General features: G+C 45.5%; 1 protein-coding gene across 1 annotated transcript in view; it reads right to left on the reverse strand.

Moving 5' to 3' along the window:
- LOC143923871 (uncharacterized) overlaps window positions 1–20,538 on the reverse strand; it is a 115,400-nt gene that overhangs the window by 65,356 nt on the left and 29,506 nt on the right. The window lies entirely within an intron of this gene.

Genomic DNA, 20,538 nt, shown 5'->3' on the forward strand with positions numbered 1-20,538 from the left:
AGTGAGTTAACGCCTGTGTGGCAAACCTCTACAACAGAGACAGGGACTGGTGCTGCACAAGGCTGCACTCAGTTGATAGACAGGGAAAATAAGTGTGTAGTTAGAGGTCAAGCTGACCAAGGATTTATTTTCATGTTTTATTTTTGTTTGGCTGTTATATGTTTCACTGCATGAATAAACCGCATCTTTTGTTTTTTGCACCTACAACGCTGTCTGCTGTGCCTGATTTTGTGTTGTGAACCCATCCAGGGGGTCACACACACCCGCTGCCGAGCTAACCCCTCACAGTTGGTGGAGAATTTTGGCAGTTTTTTTTTAAGGCCAGCATGGAGGAGATACTGAGACAGCTGGCTCTAGCAAATGCAAATCAGCAGCAAGCAAATGCAAATCAGCAGCAAACAAATGCGGGTTTACAAAGGAGCCTTGCAGCTCAACAACAGACAAATGCAACTTTGCAGCAGAGTCTGGAAGCTCAGCAGAAGGCTTACCAGCAGAGTCTGGAAGCTCAGCAACAAGCCCAGCAGCAGATAAATGCAACTTTGCAGCAGAGTTTGGAAGCTCAGCAACAAGCCCAGCAGCGATCTGAAGCCCGCTTCATAGACCTGTTGCAGAAGCAAGAGCAGAGTTTTCAACAGCAAATAGAGACATTGATACAGCAACGTCCGCAGACCAATGAAGCAAGTGGTTACAATAATACTGCATCCTTTGGTGTGAGCCGTTTACTGACAAAAATGACTGGAGAGGATGATCCGGAGGTGTTTTTGACCACATTTGAAAGGACTGCTGAAAGGGAAAAGTGGCCTAAGGAGCAATGGGCTGGACTGGTGGCCCCTCTGTTAACTGGGGAATCGCAGAAGGCTTATTATGACCTAGAGCCTGACCAAGCAAAAGACTATGTGGTACTAAAAACAGAAATATTGGCACGGCTGGGTGTCACCCTGGCCGTCCGGGCTCAGCGTGTGCATAATTGGACTTTTCAGGTTGGAAAACCCCCCAGATCTCAAATGTATGATCTCATTCACCTGAGCAGGAAGTGGCTGCAGCCAGAGATTTTGACCGCACCAAACATTGTGGAACGTGTGGTTATGGATCGTTTCCTGAGAGCTCTTCCTACTGCCATCCAAAAATGGGTAAGCCATGGAGACCCAGAAAATGCAGATAAACTTGTGGATCTGGTTGAGAGGTACTTGGCTACAGAGAACTTGACCACCTCTTCCAGGGACTCACGGACTTTCCATCCTAAGACCAGATCATCCCCAGTGGCGGGTAAGATGACTCCAAGGGGTGAGGGTGGAGAGAGTGAAAGAGTGGGAGTTCTACCTAAGGTCTGGCGGGATCAGCCCGGGAAGCCCAGGCTGCAAGAGGCAGCGAAAAAGATTATTTGCTACCGCTGCCGCCAAGAGGGACATATTGCAGCCAATTGCCCCGTTGTGGATGAGCCTATGCAATGTGACTTTATAAGGGAGAGACGTCAGTTGCTGTTTGCGACAGTTGCATGCACTGCCATTCGGGGACCTGAGAAACATTTATGTAAAATGTGTATTAATGGTAGAAATGTTGATGTGTTGCTGGATTCAGGTAGCCTGGTAACATTGATAAAAGCTGAATTAGTTACTACAGAGGTCTCTGGGAAGAACAAGGTGGCTGTTATTTGTGTGCATGGGGACACCCGAGAGTATCCTGTAACTTCAGTGTTTTTTGAGACCCCTAAAGGTAACCTCTCTCATCAGGTGGGGTTAGTGTCTCACTTACCACATGATGCTATTGTGGGAAGGGATTTTCCAAAATTCTGGGAACTCTGGGATTGTCCTGAGCTCCCCACTGGTGCCCCTATAGACCAGGAAGATGACCAGAATTCCTCTGGGAGTGGTGAGGACTCTCCTGAATTTCCCTTGTCGGTATTGGCGGGGGAAACTCGAGAAACTGGGGAGGAGCCAACATCCTCAGATGAAAACATGCCGTCTGTGGAGTTTTCAGATCTTGAGGTTCACAGGGAAAATTTTGCCACAGAACAGTTAAAAGATCCCACCCTAATAAAGGCACGGGAAAATGTGGTGAAAATAGATGGTGAGTTAGTGAACCCAGATAAGACTTGCACTTATCCGTACTTCACTATGGAAAGGGACCTGCTGTATCGAGTGGCTCAAAGGGCAGAAGAAACCATTGAGCAACTTGTAGTTCCCAAACCTTACAGGAAGTTGGTGTTAGAATTGGCCCATGGGCACATTCTGGGAGGTCATCTGGGGGCCGAGAAAACCAGAGAGAGGGTACTGCAGAGATTCTATTGGCCTGGGGTCATGAAGGAAACAGAAAATTATTGTTCCTCCTGCCCTGTGTGTCAGAAGTCGGCACCTATGCCACATTTCCGTAACCCGCTGGTACCTCTTCCTATCATTGAGGTCCCCTTTGAGAGGATCGCAATGGATTTGGTAGGTCCGATAATGAAGTCTGCTAGGGGGCATCAGTACATTTTGGTTATATTGGACTATGCCACCCGTTATCCGGAAGCAATTCCTCTTCGAAATACCTCGGCCAAAACCATAGCCAAAGAGCTATCTCTTGTTTTTAGCCGCGTGGGTATTTGTAAGGAACTGCTTACGGACCAAGGTACACCCTTTATGTCCAGGGTTATGAAAGAACTATGCAAGTTGTACAAAGTGACACAATTGCGTACATCTGTGTATCACCCCCAAACAGATGGGTTGGTTGAAAGATTCAACAAAACCCTAAAACAAATGTTAAAGAAGGTGGTGGATAAAGATGGAAAGAATTGGGACTGTCTAATACCCTATCTGATGTTTGCCATTAGGGAGGCACCCTAATCCTCTACGGGTTTCTCACCCTTCGAGTTGCTCTATGGGAGACACCCAAGAGGGCTGCTGGATATCGCCAAGGAAACTTGGGAAAAATGAGAGTTCTCCTCACAGGAGCGTGATTGAGCATGTCGCCCTGATGCAAGATAGAATTGCACAGGTAATGCCAATCGTAAAGGAACATTTGACCCAAGCGCAGTTAGCACAGCAGAGAGTGTACAACCGTGGGGCCAAGACCCGTACTTTTTCCCCGGGAGATAGGGTCTTGGTGCTAGTCCCTACGGTTGAAAGCAAATTTCTGGCCAAATGGCAAGGTCCATACGAAGTAATTGAAAAAATTAGTGAGGTGAACTACAGGGTTAGACAGCCAGGAAGGCGAAAGCCGGAGCAGATCTATCACGTCAATCTGCTGAAAGCCTGGAGGGATAGGGAATCCCTAGTCGCAGAGACTTTGTCACAAGCACAGCCTGATTGCTTAGTTCCTGAGGTTTGAATAGCAGACACCTTATCGAAAGCCCAACAACAGGAGGTTAAAGAGTTTGTACTTCGTAACAAAGAGATTTTCTCTGAGCTGCCGGGACAAACATCTGGCGTAGAGCATGACATTATCACCCCGCCAAGAGAAAGGGTAAAACTAAAACCTTATAGAATACCAGAGGCCCGACGGGAGGCAATACGTGGGGAGGTTCAAAGGATGCTGGAATTGGGCGTGATAGAGGAGTCCCAGAGTGACTGGTCCAGTCCTATCGTACTAGTGCCCAAACCTGATGGGAGCTGGCGGTTTTGTAACGATTTTCGACAATTGAATAAAGTTACAAAATTTGACACCTACCCCATGCCGCGTATAGATGAGTTGATTGACCGGCTGGGAACAGCCCGATATATGACAACTCTTGATCTCACCAAAGGGTATTGGCAAATTCCCCTGGCCAAGTCGGCCAAGGAGAAAACTGCGTTTGTAACCCCAGATGGGGCATTCCAATATAAGAGAATGCCGTTTGGGTTACAGAATGCACCGGCAACATTCCAGCGGAAAATGGATAAGATTCTGAGGCCCCATCAGAAATATGCTGCAGCTTACCTGGATGATGTGATTATCCATAGCACAGACTGGGTCTCACATTTGCCAAAAGTACAAGCAGTCCTAGACTCTATCCGGGAAGCTGGGTTTACGGCCAATCCAAAGAAGTGTACCATTGGACAGGAGGAGGCCAAATATCTTGGGTACACTATTGGGAGGGGGGTGATAAAACCCCAAGTCAATAAAGTCGAGGCCATACAGAGTTGGCCACGTCCCAACAGCAAGAAACAGGTACGAGCCTTTCTGGGAATCGCTGGCTATTATCGACGATTCATTCCCCATTTTGCTTCTCAGGCTGTGCCCCTCACCAACCTGACAAAAGGGAAAGAGTCTGTCATGGTTAAATGGTCCCCAGAGGCTGAAGAAGCATTTCAGTCCTTAAAAACAGCCTTATGTAGCCAGCCAGTGTTGTACTCACCAGACTTCTCTAAGGACTTTGTTGTACAAACTGATGCATCAGACGTTGGGTTAGGAGCAGTGTTATCCCAGGTCTGGAACGGGGAAGAGCACCCAGTCATTTACCTCAGCAGGAAGTTGAAGTCCCATGAGGTAAATTACGCCACGATTGAGAAGGAATGTTTAGCAGTGAAGTGGGCTCTAGATTCCCTTCGGTACTATCTGCTAGGTAGGCACTTTGACCTGGTGACTGATCACGCTCCTTTAAAGTGGATGGCTCAGAACAAGGAGACCAATAGAAGGGTAAATAGGTGGTTCCTGGCCCTACAAGAATTTAACTTTACAGTTAAGCATCGCCCTGGTGTTAAAATGGGGAATGTGGATGCTTTGTCTCGGATACATGCGTGTCTGACTGCTTGTGTTACAACCCCAAGGTTGAAACAAGAGGGGGGGGTATGTGGCAGCATGCAGGTAAAGTCACCTGGTTGTATCCAGGATGGGAAATATGTGTGCCCTAGATTCAGGCTTTATGCAGACTTTTACAATTATAGGGGAAGAGTTAATGAGCCCAACTGAAGTAAGTGGGCTCATTAAGACCTCTACAAAAAACCCCAGCATGCTTAGGGAGATGCTCCATCCTGGAACCAGTTTTGTGTTGTATAGACTGGGGAGTGTGATATCTGTTCTGTGCGGTGAGTTAACGCCTGTGTGGCAAACCTCTACAACAGAGACAGGGACTGGTGCAGCACAAGGCTGCACTCAGTTGTTAGACAGGGAATCTAAGTGTGTAGTTAGAGGTCAAGCTGACCAGGATTTATTTTCATGTTTTATTTTTGTTTGGCTGTTATATGTATCACTGCATGTAGCATAAATAAACCGCATCTTTTGTTTTTTGCACCTACAACGCTGTCTGCTGTGCCTGATTTTGTGTTGTGAACCCATCCAGGGGGTCACACACACCCGCTGCCGAGCTAACCCCTCACAATATATATTGTGCCAAACGTACAGTGAAAACAAAACAATATGGCGTTGAACTGGCAGTAATACACACAGAACGATATGGCATTAAACTGGCAGTAACGCACACAAAACGATATGGCGTTAAACTGGCAGTAATGCACACAAAACAATATGGCGTTAAACTGGCAGTAACGCACACAGAAGTAAATGGCGTTAAACTGGCAGTAACGCAATCAAATAGACGGTGTTCAACTGTCACTACACTGACGCTATCTAAACTGTGTCTACTCTAGCTATACAATAATGTAAAGATTACTGACATGGTCTCACTACACTACAGTGAAACTATCTGAGCTGTCCCTATTCTAACTGCACACTATGCAAAGCTGCATGATAGTCCTCCTCACTACACTCACACTATCCCTAGACTGACACTAAACTAATATTCTACACTGACAATTGAAGCAAAATAGCACAGTATAGCACACTAATTAACTAATAGCACTGAACAGAGCCCTGTTCTATCTCTCTCCACGCCGAAATCACACTGAAAATGGCTTCCATTGAAAGAATACTTTTATACTGTGGGGCGGGAATGAGCCATGATTGGATAAAGACGTTGGGTTAGGAGCAGTGTTATCCCAGGTCTGGAACGGGGAAGAGCACCCAGTCATTTACCTCAGCAGGAAGTTGAAGTCCCATGAGGTAAATTACTCCACGATTGAGAAGGAATGTTTAGCAGTGAAATGGGCTCTAGATTGCCTTCGGTAGTATCTGCTAGGTAGGCACTTTGACCTGGTGACTGATCACGCTCCTTTAACCACTTCCCGACCAGCGTACGACGATGTACGTCGACAGAATGGCACGGGCAGGCATATTGGCGTACATGTACATCCAATATTCGTTGCCGCCGTGCCATCGGGAGCGCGCTGGTCGGGACCCCCGTGAGTCCGGTCGCGGGACCCGCGGACTCGATCGCCGCGGGCATCCCCGCGATCGTCTCACGGAGCGGCCGGATGGAGGAAATGCTGTATAAACAACATTTTTCCATTCTGCCTAGCAACTAGTGACGCTGATCTCTGCTCCATGTGATTGGAGCAGAGATCAGTGTACACTAAATGAAAGCCCAACCCCCCCACAGTTAGTAACACACCCCTAGGAACACTTAACCCCTACACTGCCACCCACTGGTTAACCCTTTCACTGCCAGTGTCATTTACACAGGAATCACTGCATTTATATAGCAGTGATTACTGTATAAATGACAATGGTCCCAAAAATGTGTCAAAAATGTCCGATGGGTCCCCCACAATGTCGCAGTCACAATAAAAATCGCAGATCGCCGCCATTACTAGTAAAAAAAAAAATAATAAAAAATTATTAATAAAAATGCTATAAAACTATCCCTATTTTGTAAACGCTATAACTTTTGCGCAAACCAATCAATAATCGCTTATTGCGATTTTTTTTACCAAAAATATGTAGAAGAATACGTATCGGCCTAAACTGAGGGAAAAAAATGTTTTTTTATATATTTTTGGGGGATATTTATTATTACAAAAAGTAAAAAATAATGCGTTTTTTTAAAAATTATCGCTCTATTTTTGTTTATAGCGCAAAAAATAAAAACCGCAGGGGTGATCAAATACCACCAAAAGAAAGCTCTATTTGTGGGAAAAAAAGGACGTTAATTTTGTTTGGGAGCCACGTCGCACGACCGCGCAATTGTCAGTTAAAGCGACGCAGTGCCGAATCGCAAAAAGTGGTCTGGTCTTTGACCAGCAAATTGGTCCGGTCTGAAAGTGGTTAAAGTGGATGGCTCAGAACAAGGAGACTAATAGAAGGGTAAATAGGTGGTTCCTGGCCCTACAAGAATTTAACTTTACAGTTAAGCATCGCCCTGGTGCTAAAATGGGGAATGTGGATGCTTTGTCTCGGATACATGCGTGTCTGACTGCTTGTGTTACAACCCCAAGGTTGAAACAAGAGGGGGGGGGGGTATGTGGCAGCACGCAGGTAAAGTCACCTGGTTGTATCCAGGATGGGAAATATGTGTGCCCTAGATTCAGGCTTTATGCAGACTTGTACAACTAGAGGGGAAGAGTTAATGAGCCCAGCTGAAGCAAGTGGGCTCATTAAGACCTCTACAAAAAACCCCAACATGCTTAGGGAGATGCTCCAACCTGGAACCAGTTTTGTGTTGTATAGACTGGGGAGTGTGACACTTGTTCTGTGCGGTGAGTTAACGCCTGTGTGTCAAACCTCTACAACAGAGACAGGGACTGGTGCTGCACAAGGCTGCACTCAGTTGATAGACAGGGAAAATAAGTGTGTAATTAGAGGTCAAGCTGACCAAGGATTTATTTTCATGTTTTATTTTTGTTTGGCTGTTATATGTTTCACTGCATGAATAAACCGCATCTTTTGTTTTTTGCACCTACAACGCTGTCTGCTGTGCCTGATTTTGTGTTGTGAACCCATCCAGGGGGTCACACACACCCGCTGCCGAGCTAACCCCTCACAGTACGTGGCATCAGAGTTTATTCCGACGTGTGTACAGGGCATAACTCTATCCAAAATGTAAAAAAAATAAGTTCTACTTTAACAAGGACTTAAACTGTAGGTGGAACCTTTTCATGCGGTTAGACTGATTTCAGTTTTAGATAAGAGGAAGTATCCATCAGCTGATGATAGGTTTCTATTTCTCAGATATTCTGAGATAAAACCCAGATTTTCCCATCTTTGTCAGCAGGTTTCTTGTTAAAGTTTAGAGAAAACTTTAACCTTTTTACATATTTTTTGCTCTTTTTCACTAATGTTTAATGTTTAAATGGGGATATAGATAATAGACATTGTGACCTTTGAAATCTTGCTTTTGATATTCACAAATGACTTACCAGATGTAACAGGTTGAGGAAAAGATGACTATTTAAAATGTAGTGGACTTTGATTTCCCTTTCATTTCAACCAAGCTGACAACCGCCTATCTTTCATTTCACTAATGCTACAATTTTTTTCCCACAAATAGAGCTTTCTTTTGGTGGTATTTGATCACCTCTGCAGTTTTTATTTTTTTGCACTATAAACAAAAACAGAGCGACAATTTTGACAAAAAAAACGCAATATTTTTTACTTTTTGCTATAATAAATATCCCCCAAAAATATATTAAAAAAACTATTTTTTTCCTCAGTTTAGGCCGATATGTATTCTTCTACATATTTTTGGTAAAAAAATAAATAAAATCGTAATAAGCGTATATAGATTGGTTTGAGCAAAAGTTATAGTGTCTACAAAATGCGGGATAGTTTTATGGCATTTTTATTATTAATTTTACAGAGTTCCCAGGACCCGTGGGTACGCTCCCGCGGAGTGTGGCGGGCGTGGCAGCAATTTACAAGGATGTACCTGTACGCCCATTTGCCTGCCTGTGCCATTCTGCCGACGTACATCTGTGTGCGCCAGTCAGCAATATATGCCTCCATCCCTGATTCAATATATATGCCTCCATCCCTGATTCAATATATATGCCTCCATCCCTGATTCAATATATATGCCTCCATCCCTGATTCAATTGAATAATAGAATAGATTATGTAGTGGCTTTTAATGTACTGCATACTCAGTGCGATTCTATACCCTCTTTTATGTAAATAAAGTAATTTAGTCACTGTATATATATTTTGTCTTGTTTAGCTGCCACTTGCCTCAACTTGTCCCAACTTTCTTTCAATTATTCAATGCTAAATAGGGATGGGCAAATGGTTCGGCCCGAGCATAAGTTCGGGTCAAACTTTCGTTGTTCGGTCGTTCGGCGAACAACTGAACAAACGGGTAGTTCGGCCGTTTGTTCGGCCCCCCAAACCGATCACAATGTATTGTGGGGCTGAACAATGCATTGCAAGCCCTGATTGGCTGAAGCAGTGAAAGCTTCAGCCAACCAGGGCACAGAACACTGTCAGAGCCATGATTGGACACTGTCATCATGACTTTATCCAATCATGGCTCATTTCCGCCCCACAGTATAAAAGTATTCTTTCAATGGAAGCCATTTTCAGTGTGATTTCGGCGTGGAGAGAGATAGAACAGGGCTCTGTTCAGTGCTATTAGTTAATTAGTGTGCTATACTGTGCTATTTTGCTTCAATTGTCAGTGTAGAATATTAGTTTAGTGTCAGTCTAGGGATAGTGTGAGTGTAGTGAGGAGGACTATCATGCAGCTTTGCATAGTGTGCAGTTAGAATAGGGACAGCTCAGATAGTTTCACTGTAGTGTAGTGAGACCATGTCAGTAATCTTTACATTATTGTATAGCTAGAGTAGACACAGTTTAGATAGCGTCAGTGTAGTGACAGTTGAACACCGTCTATTTGATTGCGTTACTGCCAGTTTAACGCCATTTACTTCTGTGTGCGTTACTGCCAGTTTAACGCCATATCGTTTTGTGTGCATTACTGCCAGTTTAACGCCATATCGTTTTGTGTGCGTTACTGCCAGTTTAATGCCATATCGTTCTGTGTGTATTACTGCCAGTTCAACGCCATATTGTTTTGTTTTCACTGTACGTTTGGCACAATATATATTGTGAGGGGTTAGCTCGGCAGCGGGTGTGTGTGACCCCCTGGATGGGTTCACAACACAAAATCAGGCACAGCAGACAGCGTTGTAGGTGCAAAAAACAAAAGATGCAGTTTATTTATGCTACATGCAGTGATACATATAACAGCCAAACAAAAATAAAACATGAAAATAAATCCTGGTCAGCTTGACCTCTAACTACACACTTAGATTCCCTGTCTAACAACTGAGTGCAGCCTTGTGCTGCACCAGTCCCTGTCTCTGTTGTAGAGGTTTGCCACACAGGCGTTAACTCACCACACAGAACAGATATCACACTCCCCAGTCTATACAACACAAAACTGGTTCCAGGATGGAGCATCTCCCTAAGCATGCTGGGGTTTTTTGTAGAGGTCTTAATGAGCCCACTTACTTCAGCTGGGCTCATTAACTCTTCCCCTATAATTGTAAAAGTCTGCATAAAGCCTGAATCTAGGGCACACATATTTCCCATCCTGGATACAACCAGGTGACTTTACCTGCGTGCTGCCACATACCCCCCCCCCCTCTTGTTTCAACCTTGGGGTTGTAACACAAGCAGTCAGACACGCATGTATCCGAGACAAAGCATCCACATTCCCCATTTTAACACCAGGGCGATGCTTAACTGTAAAGTTAAATTCTTGTAGGGCCAGGAACCACCTATTTACCCTTCTATTGGTCTCCTTGTTCTGAGCCATCCACTTTAAAGGAGCGTGATCAGTCACCAGGTCAAAGTGCCTACCTAGCAGATAGTACCGAAGGGAATCTAGAGCCCACTTCACTGCTAAACATTCCTTCTCAATCGTGGCGTAATTTACCTCATGGGACTTCAACTTCCTGCTGAGGTAAATGACTGGGTGCTCTTCCCCGTTCCAGACCTGGGATAACACTGCTCCTAACCCAACGTCTGATGCATCAGTTTGTACAACAAAGTCCTTAGAGAAGTCTGGTGAGTACAACACTGGCTGGCTACATAAGGCTGTTTTTAAGGACTGAAATGCTTCTTCAGCCTCTGGGGACCATTTAACCATGACAGACTCTTTCCCTTTTGTCAGGTTGGTGAGGGGCACAGCCTGAGAAGCAAAATGGGGAATGAATCGTCGATAATAGCCAGCGATTCCCAGAAAGGCTCGTACCTGTTTCTTGCTGTTGGGACGTGGCCAACTCTGTATGGCCTCGACTTTATTGACTTGGGGTTTTATCACCCCCCTCCCAATAGTGTACCCAAGATATTTGGCCTCCTCCTGTCCAATGGTACACTTCTTTGGATTGGCCGTAAACCCAGCTTCCCGGATAGAGTCTAGGACTGCTTGTACTTTCGGCAAATGTGAGACCCAGTCTGTGCTATGGATAATCACATCATCCAGGTAAGCTGCAGCATATTTCTGATGGGGCCTCAGAATCTTATCCATTTTCCGCTGGAATGTTGCCGGTGCATTCTGTAACCCAAACGGCATTCTCTTATATTGGAATGCCCCATCTGGGGTTACAAACGCAGTTTTCTCCTTGGCCGACTCGGCCAGGGGAATTTGCCAATACCCTTTGGTGAGATCAAGAGTTGTCATATATATATATACACGGCATGGGGTAGGTGTCAAATTTTGTAACTTTATTTAATTGTCGAAAATCGTTACAAAACCGCCAGCTCCCATCAGGTTTGGGCACTAGTACGATAGGACTGGACCAGTCACTCTGGGACTCCTCTATCACACCCAATTCCAACATCCTTTGAACCCCCCCCACGTATTGCCTCCCGTCGGGCCTCTGGTATTCTATAAGGTTTTAGTTTTACCCTTTCTCCTGGCGGGGTGATAATGTCATGCTCTACGCCAGATGTTTGTCCCGGAAGCTCAGAGAAAATCTCTTTGTTACGAAGTACAAACTCTTTAACCTCCTGTTGTTGGGGTTTCGATAAGGTGTCTGCTATTCCAACCTCAGGAACTAAGTAATCAGGCTGTACTTGTGACAAAGTCTCTGCGACTAGGGATTCCCTATCCCTCCAGGCTTTCAGCAGATTGACGTGATAGATCTGCTCCGGCTTTCGCCTTCCTGGCTGTCTAACCCTGTAGTTCACCTCACTAATTTTTTCAATTACTTCATATGGACCTTGCGATTTGGCCAGAAATTTGCTTTCAACCGTAGGGAATAGCACCAAGACCCTATCCCCCGGGGAAAAAGTACGGGTCTTGGCCCCACGGTTGTACACTCTCTGCTGTGCTAACTGCGCTTGGGTTAAATGTTCCTTTACAATTGGCATTACCTGTGCAATTCTATCTTGCATCAGGGCGACATGCTCAATCACACTCCTGTGAGGAGAACTCTAATTTTCTCAAGTTTCCTTGGCGATATCCAGCAGCCCTCTTGGGTGTCTCCCATAGAGCAACTCGAAGGGTGAGAAACCCGTAGAGGATTGGGGTACCTCCCTAATGGCAAACATTAGATAGGGTATTAGACAGTCCCAATTCTTTCCATCTCTATCCACCACCTTCTTTAACATTTGTTTAAGGGTTTTGTTGAATCTTTCAACCAACCCATCTGTTTGGGGGTGATACACAGATGTACGCAATTGCGTCACTTTGTACAACTTGCATAATTCTTTCATAACCCGGGACATAAAGGGTGTACCTTGGTCCGTAAGCAGTTCCTTACAAATACCCACGCGGCTAAAAACAAAAGATAGCTCTTTGGCTATGGTTTTGACCGAGGTATTTCGGAGAGGAATTGCTTCCGGATAACGGGTGGCATAGTCCAATATAACCAAAATGTACTGATGCCCCCTGGCGGACTTCATTATCGGACCTACCAAATCCATTGCGATCCTTTCAAAGGGGACCTCAATGATAGGAAGAGGTACCAGCGGGTTACGGAAATGTGGCATAGGTGCCGACTTCTGACACACAGGGCAGGAGGAACAATAATTTTCTATTTCCTTCATGACCCCAGGCCAATAGAATCTCTGCAATACCCTCTCTCTGGTTTTCTCTGTCCCCAGATGACCTCCCAGAATGTGCCCATGAGCCAATTCTAACACCAACTTCCTGTAAGGTTTGGGCACTACAAGTTGCTCAATGGTTTCTTCTGCCCTTTGAGCCACTCGATACAGCAGGTCCCTTTCCATAGTGAAGTAAGGATAAGGGCAAGTCTTATCTGGGTTCACTAACTCGCCATCTATTTTCACCACATTTTCCCGTGCCTTTATTAGGGTGGGGTCTTTTAACTGTTCTGTGGCAAAATTTTCCCTGTGAACCTCAAGATCCGAAAACTCCACAGACAGCATGTTTTCATCTGAGGATGTTGGCTCCTCCCCAGTTTCTCGAGTTTCCCCCGCCAATACCGACAAGGGAAATTCAGGAGAGTCCTCACCACTCCCAGAGGAATTCTGGTCATCTTCCTGGTTTATAGGGGCACCAGTGGGGGGCTCAGGACAATCCCAGAGTTCACAGAATTTTGGAAAATCCCTTCCCACAATAGCATCATGTGGTAAGTGAGACACTAACCCCACCTGATGAGAGAGGTTACCTTTGGGGGTCTCAAAAAACACTGAAGTTACAGGATACTCTCGGGTGTCCCCATGCACACAAATAACAGCCACCCTGTTCTTCCCAGAGACCTCTGTAGTAACTAATTCAGCTTTTATCAATGTTACCAGGCTACCTGAATCCAGCAACACATCAACATTTCTACCATTAATACACATTTTACATAAATGTTTCTCAGGTCCCCAAATGGCAGTGCATGCAACTGTCGCAAACAGCGACTGACGTCTCTCCCTTATAAAGTCACATTGCATAGGCTCATCCACAACGGGGCAATTGGCTGCAATATGTCCCTCTTGCCGGCAGCGGTAGCAAATAATCTTTTTCGCTGTCTCTTGCAGCATGGGCTTCCTGGGCTGCTCCCGCCAGACCTTAGGTAGAACTCCCACCCTCTCACTCTCTCCACCCTCACCCCTTGGAGTCATCTTACCCGCCACTGGGGATGATCTGGTCTTAGGGTGGAAAGTCCGTGAGTCCCTGGAAGAGGTGGTCAGGTTCTCTGTAGCCAAGTACCTCTCAACCAGATCCACAAGTTTATCTGCATTTTCTGGGTCTCCATGGCTTACCCATTTTTGGATGGCAGTAGGAAGAGCTCTCAGGAAACGATCCATAACAACACGTTCCACAATGTTTGGTGCGGTCAAAGTCTCTGGCTGCAGCCACTTCCTGCTCAGGTGAATGAGATCATACATTTGAGACCTGGGGGGTTTTCCAACCTGAAAAGTCCAATTATGCACACGCTGAGCCCGGACGGCCAGGGTGACACCCAGCCGTACCAATATTTCTGTTTTTAGCACCACATAGTCTTTTGCTTGGTCAGGCTCTAGGTCATAATAAGCTTTCTGCGATTCCCCAGTTAACAGAGGGGCCACCAGTCCAGCCCATTGCTCCTTAGGCCACTTTTCCCTTTCAGCAGTCCTTTCAAATGTGGTCAAAAACACCTCCGGATCATCCTCTCCAGTCATTTTTGTCAATAAACGGCTCACATCAAAGGATGCGGTATTATTGTAACCACTTGCTTCATTGGTCTGCGGACGTTGCTGTATTAATGTCTCTATTTTCTGTTGAAAACTCTGCTCTTGCTTCTGCAACAGGTCTATAAAGCGGGCTTCAGATTGCTGCTGTGCTTGTTGCTGAGCTTCCAGACTCTGCAGGTGAGCTTTCTGCTGGGCTGCAAGGCTCTGTTGTTGAGCTGCAAGGCTCTTTTGTAAAGCCGCATTTGTTTGCTGCTGATTTGCATTTGCTAGAGCCAGCTGTCTCAGTATCTCCTCCATGCTGGCCTTTAAAAAAATTGAAAAAAAAACTGCCAAAATTCTCCACCAACTGTGAGGGGTTAGCTCGGCAGCGGGTGTGTGTGACCCCCTGGATGGGTTCACAACACAAAATCAGGCACAGCAGACAGCGTTGTAGGTGCAAAAAACAAAAGATGCGGTTTATTTATGCTACATGCAGTGATACATATAACAGCCAAACAAAAATAAAACATGAAAATAAATCCTGGTCAGCTTGACCTCTAACTACACACTTAGATTCCCTGTCTAACAACTGAGTGCAGCCTTGTGCTGCACCAGTCCCTGTCTCTGTTGTAGAGGTTTGCCACACACCGCGTTAACTCACCGCACAGAACAGATATCACACTCCCCAGTCTATACAACACAAAACTGGTTCCAGGATGGAGCATCTCCCTAAGCATGCTGGGGTTTTTTGTAGAGGTCTTAATGAGCCCACTTACTTCAGCTGGGCTCATTAACTCTTCCCCTATAATTGTAAAAGTCTGCATAAAGCCTGAATCTAGGGCACACATATTTCCCATCCTGGATACAACCAGGTGACTTTACCTGCGTGCTGCCACAATATGTATTGCAGTAATAGTGTATCCATGGAGTGTGTCTGTGTAGTGTGAGTACTCAAATTAAAGTGCACCAAACATCTCTTTACATTGATTAAAGTGCATCTACGTACAGATTGCAACTTCTACTTTACATTTGCTTATAAGCACCGTGCCCTCCCTCCCAATAATGTCTGGGAGGACAACAAGGAGTTCCCTTGGCACTGTAAAGGGGGCCAGCAACAAATGTGCCCACAGGCAAAGGTGGACGTGGTGGTTAGTCCTCAGGCAGGGTATCATTTCTTCTGTTTAGTGAGTTTGCCTGTGCTATCCAGCCACAGCATGCAGAGGAGGTGGTGGACTGGCTTACTAAACCTTCCTCATCCTCCTCATCCTCTGTCATGCAAGCAGAGACAAGTGTGCAGTCCCCTGCAGTTGCCAGAGTGGATAAACCTGCCTCCTTGTCCACATATATTCCTGCCATAGCCCCAACATCAGCCATTGAGGAGTCAGCTGAGTTATTTGACCACAGTGTCAGCCACTTGCCCCTTGATGATGCCCTGCCATTGTTGGTTCTGAGGTTGAGGATGACAGGAACATGAGCCTAGAGAGAGGGAGGACAAATTGGCATTTGTGTTCCCCAAGCCACAGCGTATTGCCAAGTGGTAATGATGAAGGTGGAGGAGATGGAGATGATGATGATGAGGTCACTGATGCGACTTGGGTGCCCAAATAGAGCAGAGGATTAAACTGAAGGTAAGGTGGCACCCTATTCCATCACATTCTGCAGCTGTTATCTCCCGGCCCACTCCCCAAAGCTCAGTTGTCTGGGCCTTTTTCAGCATATTTGCAGCAGATCGCACTGTTGCTATCTGCAAACTGTGTCTCAGGCACATCAACCATTTGAGTACCACATGCTTAACAAGGCATTTATCGTCCAACCACTGAGACCGTTGTCAAGAGCACCTAAAAGCCACACAAAAAGGGGCACAAATGTATCCCTCCTTCTCCTCCTCCTCCTTTCCTACTTCAGTCTGCCCCTGTGAAATTGAGTCATTACCTTTCAGCAGCCTGCACTGACAGAGATGATGGTATAGCACAGGGTATACCAGGTCCTAGCAGTACATCTGCTAGCAGCACACCATCAGCTGTAGACTGTAGCCGGCAAGTTTCTCTGCCCCATCCGCTGCAGCAGAAAAAAAAATACAGTCCCGGCCACCCACATGCCCAGCGTCTGAATGCAAGCTTGTCAAAGCTGTTGGCTCTCCAACTTCTGCCTTTCAGCCTTGTAGATTCTGCCCTCTTCCATGAATTTGCACAATGTGCTGCACCACAATGGCAGGTTCCCAGTCACTACTACTTTTCACGTAAGGTCGTTCCATCTCTATACCATCACATGGAAGGGAAAGTTCTGGCATCGTTGGGCAAGGCAGTCCACCTTACTGTTGACACGTGGTCCAGCAAGCATGGGCAAGGACGATATATTTTGTTCACAGCTCACTGGGTAACGCTGCTTGCAACTGGAAAGGATGCAGGACTGGGTTTGGTGCTGCAGCTTGTTGTGCCCCCATGGCCCCTCAGCTGGTGTCAGACTGGAGAAGAGATTCTTGCAGCGCTGCAGGGATAGGCCCAGAGGTGGTTCACACCATGCCAGCTGGAGCCAGGAATGGCGGTATATGATAATGGCTCAAACCTCCTGTCCGGCCTTAGACAGGGAAAGTTCACACATGTGCCATGCTTGGCATGTTCTCAATTTGGTGGGGCAGCATTCCCTAAGTACATACCCAGGGTTTCAAGATGTATTAAAGCAGGCCAGAAGAGTCTGTAGCCATTTCAGGCAGTCATACACAACCAGTGCTCGGTTGGCTGAAATTCAGCGGGCATTCCACCTGCCCGTAAACCGCCTGATTTGTGACATGCGCACCAGGTGGAACTCAACTATGGGAATGCTGCAGTGGCTATACATGCAGCGGAGGGCTGTCAACGAGTACCTGTGCCAGTACGGCACAATGACAGGCTCAGGCTTTCTCGGCTTTTCTTCCCCCACGCCAATGGCTGATCATTAAGGATGCATGCACTGTATTGTCACCATTTGAGGAAGCCACAAGGATGGTCAGCAGTCACAGTGCATGCATTAGTGACACAATCCCTGTTGTGTTCCTGCTGGAGCAGACTCTGTGTGGCATTATGGACAGGTCACTGGAGGCAGAGCAACAGGGAGAAGAAGAAGACTTCCTTTCCCCTCAAGGCCCACTTTATCCAGACACCATCATTACTATGTCACAGAACACACACGAGGAGGGAGGGGAGGAGCATAAGGAGGAGGATTCTGGCACTTTCATAGACTTTGAAGAAGAGGAAGACATGCATCAATCTGTAAGCGATGGCTTTCCAACCTCAGGACCCTTGGGAGTAATAGGTAGCTGGGAGAAGGACATTTCAGATGCTGTCATCCTGAGTGACCCAGAGGAGTCTGCTTCACAAGCCTTGGCAAATTTGAGGCGCCTGGGCAACCTCATGCTTCAAAGCCTGCGAAAGGACCTAAGAATACGTGGCATAACAGAGAAGGATGATTACTGGTTGGCAACCCTCCTTGACCACCGTTATATGGGGAAGGTCTCAGAACTCATCCCGTCCCCACAGAGGGTGCAGAAGATAAAATCTCTTGAGGATACGTTAAAGAGGATTTTATTGAACATTTTTCCTGACTCCAGTAGGTTACAGTGTTGTGGAAAACATAGTTTTGAGTCTTGTGTTGGTCAAGAGAGGACTGTTGGAAAAGGTGTCTGCCTAAGTGAGGCATTTCGGAATTTTTTTTAGTCCTTGCTGCCCAGGGCTGTCAGCTTCCACATCCCATTGGTAGCATCTCCATTACATGCTGGATGATTACCTCGGGTGCAAAACAGAGATGGAGAGCTTTCAAGCTGACGATCCAATGATTTACTGGATCATAAGAATAGACTACTGGCCAGAACTTGCCCAGTATGCTATTGAGTTGTTGGGCTGCCCTGCATCCAGCGTGCTTTCAGAATGGGCATTCAGTGCTGCAGGAGGTTTTGTTACTGATCATAAAACGCGTCTGTCCACAGACTCCGTAGATCATTTGACTTTTATAAAAATGAATCTCTGCAGGACTTTGAGGCTGCCTAGCTTTGAGGGTGTTCAATCATTTCACCTGAAAGAATGTTTTTGGTATAGGTTTCATGGGCACAATTAACACTCAAAGACCATTTTTTCAGCACCTGTTTGACAGGTGCACATCATTGCAATTTTTTATAGCTAGGCCAATTCTTGCTTTCATCAAGGGTACCTCTATAAGGTTATGGCAGGAAGGTGCCACCGACACCCAAAGACCAATTTTTCAGCTCCAGTTTGACAGGTGCATGTCATTGCAATTTTTTACAGCAAGGCCAAATCTTGCTTTCATCAAGAATACCTCTATAGGGTTATGGTGGGAAGGCACCAAGACACCCAAAAAGTAATTTTTCTGCACCTGTTTGACTGGTGCATATCATTGCAATTTTTTACAGCAAGGCCAATTCTTGCTTTCATCAAGAGTACCTCTATAGGGTTAGGGTGGGAAGGCGCCACTGACACCCAAAGACCAATTTTTACACATATGTTACTTCTATCCAAAGTCAAAGTAACACCAGAATGTATCCAAAAAATCTCTAATCTTGTTCCCAGTGCACTACATTGTGGTCTCATCATACGCACTGGCTCCCCAGCTGTTGCTGAGCAAAATAAAGGCAGCTTGCAGGGAAAATTTCCTTTTTTTGGCTTTATAAATGCTATTATTGCTGCAGCAGATTCTAGACATGGTACAGATCTGCCACTTTACAGGTAAACTAAGAGGACCCACCAAGCACTATATTGGAAGGATTTTTTGCTCGTTTAAAAGGACGTTTTTCACCAACTTTTTTTTATTGATACATGTCCCCCAGGGCAGGACCTGGAGCCCTAGAACTGATGTATGCCCAATTACTTGCATATAAGCCTTCAAAATGGGAACTTTTGATTTTTGATGTTCGGGTCCCTTTGACTTTAATGGGGTTCGTTATTCGGGTCCAAACTTTTGCAGTGTTCGATGGTGTTCTGGTGTGAACCGAACAGGAGTCCATCCCTAATGCTAAACTAAAATGGGCTATTAGATCTTTCATTCCCCGATAATTGTCTTTTACTTGACCCCAAGGCCGCGTACACACGGGCGGACTGTATGGCCTACTTAGTGAATGAATGAATGAATGAATGAAATACTTATATAGCGCACAATGCGAACTGAATCGCCTCTAGTCCGTCGAAACACATTTCAGCAGACAGTCCGCTCGTGTGTGGGCTTCAGCGGACTTTTTCAGCGTGCAGTCTGGCGTACTAAGTATTTCGGATTTTTCGAAATACTGTCTGTCATACTTTGTTTCAGCGGACAATCCGCTCGTCAGTAGGCTAGTTCGACGGACTAAGAATGGCGCATGCTCAGAAAGGATTTACATGGCGAAAGGTTGCATTGCTGTGTATTGGACTTCCTATTTCTAGTCCCGTCGTACGTGCTGTACACGTCATCGCGCAAGCTTTCGACTGACTGTTTGTGCATCCGTGTGTGGTCAAGTCCGTTCATTCGAAAGTAGGACGGACTGTCCGTCGGATTGTATGACGGACTAAGTAGGCCATACAGTCCGCCCGTGTGTACGCGGCTCAAGGCCAAATCTGACATTTCTCACATGTAAAAATCAGCATTTGTTTTACTAGAGAATTACTTACAGTAGAACAACCAAACATTATATATTTTTTTTAAGCAGAGACTATGGAGAATAAAATGTTGGGTGTTGCAGTTTCTTTTTTCACACTAATAAATTTTAGTGAACACAAACACAATATAATACCTTAATTCTTGGTAAAATATACAAGATTATATCATGCCAAGTAAATAGATACTGAGCATATCTTGCTTTAAAATTGTACATGCCCATGGCCATGGAAAGGTTACATGCTACAGTACATTCAGTTATCCATAGGGGATACGTTAAAAGCCTTTACCAGTTACCAGTTTAGAAGTAGACAGAACGTCTGCCTCTAGAATTATTTCTTTTACTCTGACGTTCACAGTGATACTTCATGTGTGGTGTGATCACCATTTACATATGCATGCAGGACCTATGTGTGTGTTCACCTTTGTGCCGCAACATGGGGGGGGGGGGGGGGTCAGGGGCACTTTCATTTTTATTTTATTATTTTTATTTATTTTATTCTATTATTTTATTTAAAAAATTTTAATACTGTATCTTTATTTATGAGGTTTTTTTTTCCAGCAGCTTTATTGTTATTACAAGGGA

Source organism: Lithobates pipiens, unplaced genomic scaffold (assembly GCF_037356315.1).
Source record: "Lithobates pipiens isolate NorthernLeopardFrog02 unplaced genomic scaffold, aLitPip1_a1.2 Scaffold_22, whole genome shotgun sequence".
Taxonomy (NCBI): domain Eukaryota; kingdom Metazoa; phylum Chordata; class Amphibia; order Anura; family Ranidae; genus Lithobates; species Lithobates pipiens.